Below are 11,204 nucleotides of genomic sequence, written 5' to 3'. Positions count from 1 at the left end.
CTACGATAAATCAAACTTATATAATGATAATTTTTAATTATTTTTAAAATAAAGTAATTTGGTAATCTTGTTTTTTTATGATTTAAATATAATTTTTAATCTATCACATCCATCAAATCACTCACAAACTTCAACAAACTTTACTCTAAATCCACTCACTTTCACCTTTAATCTCCTTAAAGTGAACAAGACCAGCTTCACACTCTAATCACTGGAAGTCATCCTATCTCTCTCCCTCCAATCAACGATGAGGGAGAGAGGGCGTAGGAATAGGGAAATTCCTCTATTTTTCAATCAGGTTTGTTATGCAATGGTTTGAGGGTGATATTAATATTACATTATGTACGCAATTTTTTTTTAGCATAATTATGAAAACGATGTAAAAATATCGAAAATTTGAAAATTGTTATAAAATAATGTTTAAAAAATAATTTTTAATTATAAATTTTTTATTACATTATCTTTTAAATATGTTTTGATTAAAATATGTTACTTTCATTTATACATTTTCATTTTTTTTCTACGATAAATCAAACTTATATAATAATAATTTTTAATTATTTTTAAAATAAAGTACAATTTGGTAATCTTGTTTTTGTTTGATTTAAATATAATTTTTAATTTATCACATCCATCAAATCACTCACGAACTTTAACAAACTATAATCTTAATCAACCCACTTTCAACTTTAATCCCTGTTCTTGTAGAGAACAAACAAGATCTGTTAGACACAAGTATTACCTTACGCTGGTCTGCCATCTCTTCAGTGGGCCTCTTCCCGATTGATATGTATCGTTTAGGGGTATCTCGGAGTGGTGGATTTCGACCCGGGAGGGGTTACCTGCAGAAGGGACTCCGAAGCTCAAGTCAGCGAAATCTCTCAAAAAGTCAAATCTGGTGATTAGGGATGTAATGAATGCGTACCTTTAATTCATGGGGTCATGCTTATTTATAGATTATTAATTATGTTTGGCCACGTTATGGGCTGGGCCCTTGCTTGGACTGTAGGTTGGCCTGGACCCTAGCCCAGGCCCTTAGTTCAATTATTGTGGGCTGGTGAATCTTGTTGAAACGTTCTGTTTTTTGCCAAGTCCTTGGTTATTTTCGTGGAGTTATCGACCTAGGCTAGTTACCCTTTAACGGCTTAGGCCGCTATTGTTATTTTTGGCTTGTTTTATCAATGTCGCTTCTTTGTGGTTTAGTCCGGGTACCTTAGCATGTATATGGTAATTGCTATTATTCGGCTTAGGCCGACTAGGTGTGGTACACCAGTCCCCCAACCTTTAAATGTGATGAATAGTGTTAAGGCTAAAGACAGGAAAAGGTTTGTAGCAGGTAAGGGGGTGTTAGTGGTCTAATCAAAAAGGGTTTTTGCACCGTCGTTCCTGATACTCATGACCTTTTTGTGCCTTATGTCGATTGGTATGGGTTGTGACTTTTGACGAGAAGAAGTTTTGTCGTTTGGAATTCATGCTTATAAATGCGGATCTCATTTGTGAGAATTTCATAATCAGATACTTGCGTGCGTTAGATCTGTCCGACTAGTTCCTTGTTTCTGCCGACATCTTTTAAAAAAAAAGGTATGTCTAGTAGTAGTGATACTGTGTCATTGTCTTCTTCAAGTAGTGGGAGTGTGCATTTTGGGGGGAATGTAGGTAGGCGTTTTGAGGAGGAAAGTACTAATCCAGTGGTTGTGGTGGGGAGGATCCCGATGGAGACAGTGACCGAGGTGAGGGAAGATCCTCTCGAAGAAATAACAGAAAGTAATTGGCCGGCTAAGGCCGGTTATGACTGGGTAGCGGTTGATGTTCGTAACTAGTCGTCATTGTTTCGGTGGTATCGTCTGCAGAATTTGTGGTTAAACTGTACCCCCGTTATCGCGAAAGGCGTGGACCGTGGTATCATGTCGTTGGAATGGGTGAGCGCTATTGAGCGCTTTTGTCACGGCAAAGAAGGAGCTGCCGAAAAATTCTTTTACATGTATATGTGCCATTTCTCTTAGTTACATGTGAGGTTGCCGCTAGATAACTTTACCATGGAGGTAATTTGTCAGCTCAACGTGGCGCCTACTCAGCTACATCCGAATAGTTGAGCCTACTTGCAGGCCTTTCGTGTTTTGTGCCAGTCACTGTATCTGCGGCCTTCTCCTCATGCATTTCTATATTTTTATGACACGAGACCCCGACAACCGACTACCTGGTTATCCTTGGTGAGCAGCCGAGCATTAGCATACTAGACGCGTATTCACAGTCATTCAAGCACTTCAAGGATGGCTATTTCAATGTTGTGGTGAAGGAGGGGGGCAAGTCGCATTTTCTTAATGTAGATGGGAGTACAAATTTCCTTTTAGTTGGGCGGGTAGCCCTTCTCTGTATAAGGATATGGGTACCGATGAGTTGTCGTCGGCGAATAAGGAGGTGGTGGAGGTGCTAATGAAGTTTACTGATAAACTGCCCACTAAGGGCTTAATTAGGGTTTATAATTCGGTTCACCTGATTATTGATATTGAAGGTATCTGTTTATGACTTAAACTGTCTTGATGTTTCTAAGTTAAACTAACAAAAACTTGGTGTATTTGTGCAGGACACATGGCTCAAGCTGGAAAAAAGAACTTGACACTTTTTCAAGCACTGAGGAAGGAGAAGGTCATGAAGGCGAAAGCAGTTGGGAATACTGAGGTCCCAAATTTACAAGAGTCGTTGGTTGAGGTGCACGTTCATGGCGGCAGCAAGAGGAAGACCAAGTTACCAGCTAGGCCTAGTAAGGGCAAGGATGTCAAAAAGGTGAGGGCGACCGTGCTTGGGCAAGGGTCATCGAGTGGGGCTAAAGGACTAGAAGCCGGTTTGATAGAGTGGCCAAAAACGGGCGTTAGGATGGACATCGCGATTAATTTGCCGGAGATAGTGATTAATTTTATCGACAACATGGAGCCGGACCACCTGGTGAGGACGATGGTGGAGTTTGGGAGCAAGGTGCTAATTTTGAGTCGTCAGGTTGGTTTATTGTATCGCCAGGAGGTGAAGGAGGGCGAACCGGGAAAAGGTGGAGGAGTTGCAGGAAAAAGTTGACAAGTTCGCGAAGGAAAGGGTTGCATGGAGAAAAGAGAGGGAAGGGTGGGAGGAAGAAAAGAAGAGGTTGGGAACCTGGAAGGTTCGTTGTCTAGATTCAGAGACTAAACTTAACGGGAGGATAGCGGACCTTGAGGCGGATTATGATGAATTGAAGGAAAAATATGAAGGCGTGGAGGTGGAGCTCGAAGACTTGAAAGGTTGTATTATTGAAGAGCACATCAACGGGTTCCAGAAAGGGGTGAGGCAGTCGGCCATCGTTTGCCAAGATATTGATGCGACCGATGCAAGATTTGACGTGAACAAGGATGTGGTGGACGACCAGCTTGTTAATGAGGTCGAGAGCAGCCCCGAGGAAGAGGCAGAGAAGGGAGCAGCGGAGGAGGACGGGAATGCGGGAGATGTCATGGAGGGTGATGACAACAAGGCGGCTTAGGACATTTATTGTTTATGATGTAATTCTAAGTTTGTAATAATTCGTACACTATTTTACTTTGCTTTTAATATGATGAATGCTTTGTGTATGCTATGTTGTTTGTTTGATGCCGATAACTTGTATGATAGTGGTGCGTTAGTGGTATGATATAATTGTGAGTGGATGTTTGATGTATGTGATGTTTGGCGAATGTGATTTTTCATTGAGGGTATTCGACCTAGGCCGCTTACTTGTGGTAAGGGTGGGGAATATAAACGAATTAACATTAAGTAAAGGGTGTTCGACCCATGTCGCTTACTTGTGGTAAGGGTGGGGAACTTAAACGAATTAACATTAAGTTATGGGTGTTCGACCCAAGCCGCTTACTTGTGGTAAGGGTGGGGAACTTAAACGAATTAACATTAAGTTAAGGGTGTTCAAACCAGGCCGCTTACTTTTGGTAAGGGTGGGGAACTTTAACGAATTAACATTAAGTCAAGCTGCTTACTTGTGGTAAGGGTGGGGAACTTAAACGAATTAACATTAAGTTAAGGGTGTTCGACCTAGGCCGCTTACTTGTGGTAAGTGTAAGACCCGAGAAAATTAAATAGTTATTTAAATAATTATTTAATTATGGCGGGTAATAGAAACATTTAAAGCAATTAATGTGAGGAACTATGACATGGAAAAGTACTAGCTCAAGTGGTTGAGAGTACTTTATTGTGTGTGAGGACTTGGGTTCGAGTCTATGTGTGCCACTTGGGTGTTATTTAAATTATGCGTTTTTGTGTGTTTATATATTGAATGCATGGGGTGATGATAAATTCCTAGAATTGTAGGAGTTATCATGAAATCTGGATTGGTTGAATGGTTTGGCCTTGGTTTGGTATGTGCATGGGTGTGAGTTCAAACCTTGTTGAGAACTAAATAATTTCTTTTTGCCAATTTTTCCTTTGGCATGAATGTGAAAAGGTTTGGAAAACCTAGTAGCCAAGAAGGCAGTCGTGAGTGCTGGAAAAATACACTGTGGGGATATTAAGTAGACATTAACACACACTTTTATTGTAATTTTCGTTTTAAAAGGTTAAGTGAAATTAAGGGTGGAATGAATTAGAGTGAGAGAGGATAATTAAGGGATTAAGGGTCTAAGACAGGGGAGTGCATACGAAATCACAGACTTCTGGGCGATTGGCACGAATTGTAGAGGAGAATTGGAGTGGGAAACCATTGTGGGAGAGTGAGGCAAGAGCAAGGCTGAGTTTGAATTAAAAGTCACGTGCAATCCGTGTTTGGAGTGAGGATCAGAGGTTAGGGGAGCTGGAACCGAATCTTTTATTTATTGTTTTTATTTGTATGAAATGTATGAGAATTTGAATGCATGTACTCTGCTATTTCATGTATTTTCGTATTTTCTGCAATTTTCCAGAAATCGCCTGGCGGGTGATGAATCACCGCCAGGCGACTCATCTTATTTCTGGGTAATTGGGGGTTCTGGAGACGGAACCGCCTGGCGGAACGGGCTTAACCGCCAGGCGGTGCATGTTAGAGTACCCAGTTTTCTGGGTTTTATGAAGGGCCTAGCGGTGACGAATACCCGCTAGGCGACGCGAGCCACTTTTGGCTCGATTTTGATGTTTCACAGGTTTTGGGAGGTTTGTGATCAAGGAGAAATTGCTTTCTAATATTTATGAATGATTAAACATAGTATTTCATTGGAAATTCGTGGAATTGGGGTTTAATATAGAAGAAGATTGCATGAAGGTTATCTTAGGGTTGATGAATTGGGGATTTCGAAAACGACACTAATCTAAATGGAAAGGGTGAATGAATTCGTGTATGGGAAGTGTTAGAGAATGAATTGTAATCCTAAAAGATGGAATCGTATCCTATAAAGTCATAAATTGGTTGAACTCAGAGTTGTTCTAAACGGGTTGAGATTCGCAGGTGCAAAGGAAAATGTTGGGGTTCCTAGAACAGCAGGAACCGCCTGGCGGCACGTTGGTTACCGCCAGGCGCCATATCAGTGAAGCGTGGTGTCTGATTCGCAGGTGTTTTTCTTACTCCTAATTAACCTACAAAGCAAATAAACATAGATTAGCATATTGACTTAAGTCAAGTCAACTATAGTTAACAAGTCAAACCTAGTCAAAGGTCAACAAGTCAACCAAAGTTGATTCAACTAAGTCAACTTAGGGAATCAAAAATAACAAACATAAATGAAAGGGATGAAGGATTAGTGAACTTCCTTTCTAAACATGCTTAGTCTTCTTAAGCATGTGCCTCCATCCTTGGTTGGGGTCAATCCTTCATCATAGAGGGTGCAAAGCCAAACCAAGCTCTAAAGATGAGTGTATGGTGTCGCCACTTGCATAGGAAGATAAGGCAAGAGTTTTTCCTCTCATTGGGAGGAGGGATAGCTCACAAAAAAAGAGGTTGAAAACAAGAGTGTTTAGAATCAAAGTATTCAACCCTTTTAGATGTCTAGGAGCACCCCTTATATAGAAGAGTCTAGGGGCCTCTAAGCAAATAAAAGATACCTAAGGATGTCTCTACAAAAACCTAACCGTAGCTTCTAGAAACTAGGTCAAATAAGGTTATAAAAAATGAGAGACAAAAGAGCTAATTATGGTGTGTGTAAGGCCAATTTCGTTCTAGCACAAAAGGAGACAAAGAATGTGTCTCATATGTCTCCAAAAAGTGGCTAAAGTGTGCTAAAAACAAAGGAGACCAAAGGTACATAGGTACACTTGTTTCATGCCTTTTACTTTATGCTTTATGCCTTTGCTTTACTATCTCTTCCACATCATTTATGCTCCCCAATGACCATGCGCCACCTAGCATTGCTTTCTTACTCCTAATTAACCTACAAAGCAAATAAACATAGATTAGCATGTTGGCTTAAGTCAAGTTAACTATAGTCAACAAGTCAAACCTAGTCAAAGGTCAACAAGTCAACTAAAGTTGGTTCAATTAAGTCAACTTAGAGAATCAAAAATAACAAACACAAATTAAAAGGATGAAGGATTAATGAACTTCCTTTCTTAACATGCTTAGTCTTCTTAAGCATGTGCCTCCATCCTTGGTTGGAGTCAATCCTTCATGAGTAACTCGAGCTTCTCCACCAATCTTTGGCTCACAACATTGTTATCGCTTCCGTAACCGATTGCAACTAAACATGGGTTGCCTTCAATTAAACACCTTGTATAATAAACTTCCATTGTTATTCCAAATATAGTGAGCTAGGCTCTAAATACCAAATTATGTGAATCCAGAGGGGTGGATTCATTTTATGGATCTATCTAGGTTGGAATTCTAATAAGAAAGAAATTTGAGAAACACTAGTGCAAAATAAGCTTTTTATACCTACATTATTATACCTGTTCAAATCCATCAGGTATAAAATGAGAGGTAGATGACAATTTTGTAAATAATGTGAGATCTTTTATGCCAATTATACTTTCAACCGGTATAAAAATTAATATGATGACATTTTTGCAATATTAAAAAGAACTTTTTATACCGGTTATAATTAGAAATGGTATAAATTTCGTATATATATGATTTCTTTTAATTTTAAAAACAAATATTATACTTGTTGACTTTGGAACCAGTACAGTATGTTTCTCATTTCCCATTTATTTCCTTCGTTCCCTTTCCCTTTTCCTTAACACGGTTCTTCTTCCAACATAGTTCATTGCTTTGTCGTTCCCGTTTCCCAACACTCACTATCACTATGCGAAGTCACCGTCGCCGTCACCGTGCGAAGTCACCGTCGCCGTCACCGTGCGAAGTCGCCACCACCGTGCGAAGTCGCCTCGTCATGGTCGCATGTTGTTTTTGTGGTCTTCCTCTGCTAGCATCACTATCGCATTGTGTTATCTTCATTGGCGAAATACCTGGTCTCCTAGTCTATGTCGCCTTCATCGTCCATTTTCTCCATTTGAAGGTCAGCATTTGAACCCTAACCACACATTACTCTTATTTTGTTGAATGAATGAAATTGATAGTTTTGTTCCTTTGCAGGAGAGAAATTATATTGTTTATGTCTACAATGACTCATGCTGATATTTAGAATATATCTATTTACTCTGAATTTAAGATTTGTGTTTGGATTATTTCCTATTATTGCTAAATTTGTTGTATCCTTCCATCTCTTGTCCAATATGTACTTTGTAGTTTCTTAGTGACAATTTACCGTTCACATTACCCTGTTTGTCTACTATGAAGAAAATAGGATGTAATTTTCGTTCATGTCTTTTTGTACTAAGAACTTAATGAATTGTTTATTTCTAAGGCACAAAGTGGAGGGAGGAGATTTTGCCCCCTCATTGTTTCCTCTCCTCTCCTCCCTTCTGAATTTACGCTTGAGCTGAATCTTAAATTTGCTTTGCTACTTCCTGAATTTATGTTGAATGGTTGTGGTGTATCCGGGAAATCAGAGACAGATGAATCAAGTACCAGGAAAAAGTATTTCATGGTTATAGGGATCAATATAGCTTTCAGTAGCAGGAAACGAAGAGATTTTGTTCGTACAACTTGGATGCCACAAGGTGATTTAATGATCTTTCATCACTTTCTAGTTTTTCCTCTCAAAAAAGTTCTCCTTTAGCCTACTTAAGTAATTCCATGCCATCATGTATCTAATCCATGGTTTCTAATGGAACTTCATTAGCTAATGAAAGACAAAAGTTGGAGGAAGAAAAGGGCATAATCATACGATTCGTTATAGGTCACAGGTCAGACTTCTTTATATTCACTTTCCATTATTGTTGTGCTTTCCTACTTTTGATAATTCTGCTGCACTTATTTTCTCATGATCTCGGAACTTTCTTTTGTGGCCTACTATCAAATTGTACCCAACAGATAATTGTATTACCTCTTTCTGGTGCAAGTTGTGTTTATTTATATGATTTGATAGGGAAATGTGTTACCAAATATTTTCCATTTCTAAATGTTGATTTTGTTACTTATTATTGTATTTTCATTATAAATAAGAATACTCATGCGCATACAAAACACAAAATTCATTATATTCCTTCTCGGTTTCATCTTTCTCACAATGGTACCAAAGAAGTAGCCTCCTTTAGGACCTGTTTTGTCTTAATCCTTTCACCGCACACCATAAACCTTTTTCTTTTTAATTTGCTTCTTGTCAAGGGCTAGTGTGATTAAATCTTTAGAACTGATAATTGAAATGCATTGCCCTAAACAAAAAGTGTGGCCATTGCACTAGGTTTCTTTTTTGGTGTTAAAGTAGTGGCAGTTTTTCCTATCTGAGTCTTTTCTTGCAATCAATGACTCATAATTGTTGAAATAACGTTGATGATGAGAGGAAAGTGGAGTTGATGATGAATGTTAATAATTGAGAAGTAGTAGTATGATGTGAGGGCATGAGAGAGTGAAGAACTTAAATTAGAAAGCGTTGAAGGAGAGAGACAAAAGAAACAGATCTATAAGCGAAGCAATGTGTTGGCTCTCTCAACAGCTGAACATTAAATTGGACAGTGATAAAAAGATAAAATAGGGGAATGATAAAAAGAGTGTTGGTATAGAAAGTGAAGGCATTTGGAAGAGAGTGTGAAAGATGAAAATTGTGCGTGTGAGATGAGAAAATGAATAGAAGAAAGAAAGAAATGTAGATAAAGAAGGGAAGTGGATGAACCTGGATGCGATTAAGGAGATAGCAGAGTGGGACCATAATTGGATAAAAAAGAATTCATAAATACATTATTCAACAAGTTATATCTATTCACTTCGTTATCATAAGCCATATCTTTCAAGTACTGTTTAGATCTGTTCTTGTGATTGCAGCAAATAGTGGTGTTGGGGAGTTATTAGGTGAGGTTGATTCTCTTGTTTATCAAGCTTGCAAGTGTGAGCTCTTATTTTCTACATCAATGTCAGTGGACAATTTACATCGGCCATGAGAGCTTCGAGAAGCCCATTCTGATAGAGAGTTTCTTGTTAAACGTGAAACCTAACTACCCCTTTTGAATGTTAGTTTTGGTTCAAATGTTTTTACTATGTTTTATTTTTTTGGATCCATAGTAGAGTTGCAGGTTTTCCAACTAAAAAACCAGTATCAATATCATCAATAAGGATAAAGTATACTTTCTTTGACTCAATATTCCATTGATAGGCTTAGCAGTTTCCAAGTTAAATAACATTTGAAAGAACCAAGAGCCTTTAATTCAAATAATGACTATAACTTCAACTGAACTGGATCAACATAATTGATATTAGATCCAATTAAGATCATGTCATCCTCATAAACAAGTAAAATAATCAGTGAAGAATCAGAAACATGCGAATGGAACAATGAAGGAATTCAACGTGGAAAATGAAATTTGGAACTATTAAAAGAGACTCATTATAAATATATTTTTATTTTAATCCTATTTTAGCTGTGTTGGTACCTTTTATTATATGTTTTTATGCATATTTTACAAACTAATAGACAACAAAATAACTTGTTTTTTTGAAAACTTTTTTAATCCGTCTTTATTTTAATAAAACAGTATTGCATAAATTAGATATAGATATAGTAATATGGAAGATGAATATGTACTTTCATAAACATCCCAATATCATTCATGTTTTAAACTTTGGTTTATTGTTTAATTTCATTTCACAAAACTCACTTTTAAGGTAATAAAAAAGTGAATCGTTTCACAGGTGACCACTCACTTTTAAAGTATCTGTTATATATATATATATATATATATATATATATATATATATATATATATATATATATATATATATATATATGGATAAATTTGTTGTTATTAAGTACAAGATTTTGGATTCCGAAATTCATTAAATTAAATGGGAAATATGTAACACTTTTGCTTACCAGTGTCTGGTTGTTTTAACAATTCAAAAATTCGTATCATTAATATTATTCGGCAAAGATCACAACACAAAGAAAGAAAGTAAAAAATAATATATGTTCTACAAACCACACCACCGCTTAGAGTGAATCAATGTTCTTCATATAGGACTTTGAAAGTGTCATGTATTCCCTTGCTTATAGTAGGCTTGCGCACCATTCTGTAAACAAAATGGAAAATATGAGATGAATGAGACGTGATTAAAACTATTTAGGACTTCCAATCTAAGAGTTGAAAGATAGTATATATTACCGCATTGGGACTTGGTGCTGGTGTAGGCGTCTCTTCTAAGTCGGTTGTGGTAATATCTTCAATTAGTGGTGCTGGGGGACTCCTTCGAATAATGGCTGGTGCTGGAGCCAGAGATTGCGAGTGATGTCTCCTGTGCTTGTGTCTGTGTCTTCTTCTCCTGTGTTTGGAGATGGGGATTTTGGACTTAATGCTGGTCTGATCTTGGGAATAGGTGGTTTTACAGTGCTATTTTTGGAGGTGCTGTTTTGGGGACGGTTGGTTTCACCGGAGTGGCAGTTGGTGGTAAATCCTTGGGAACTGGTAATTTTGCAGGAGCACATGATGGTGGTAAAGGGTTGGGATCATGTAATTTTGCAGGAGTAGATGTTGGAGAAGTGTCTTTTGGAATTGGTGATTTCACAGGACCAATGTTGGAGATATAGCTTTTGGAACTAGTAATTTCGCAGGAGCAGATGTTGGAGATGAAACCTTAGGAACCGGTGATTTCACAAGTGCAGATGATGTTAGAGATGAAACTTTGGGAAGTGGTGTGAATTTTGTCCTTCCTTATCAAAGGAAGAGAAATTCATATTACT

Source organism: Vigna unguiculata, unplaced genomic scaffold (genome assembly GCF_004118075.2).
Source record: "Vigna unguiculata cultivar IT97K-499-35 unplaced genomic scaffold, ASM411807v1 contig_5, whole genome shotgun sequence".
NCBI lineage: Eukaryota > Viridiplantae > Streptophyta > Magnoliopsida > Fabales > Fabaceae > Vigna > Vigna unguiculata.
The sequence above is the reverse complement of the archived record's forward strand: the minus strand, read 5'-3'. Positions refer to the sequence as shown.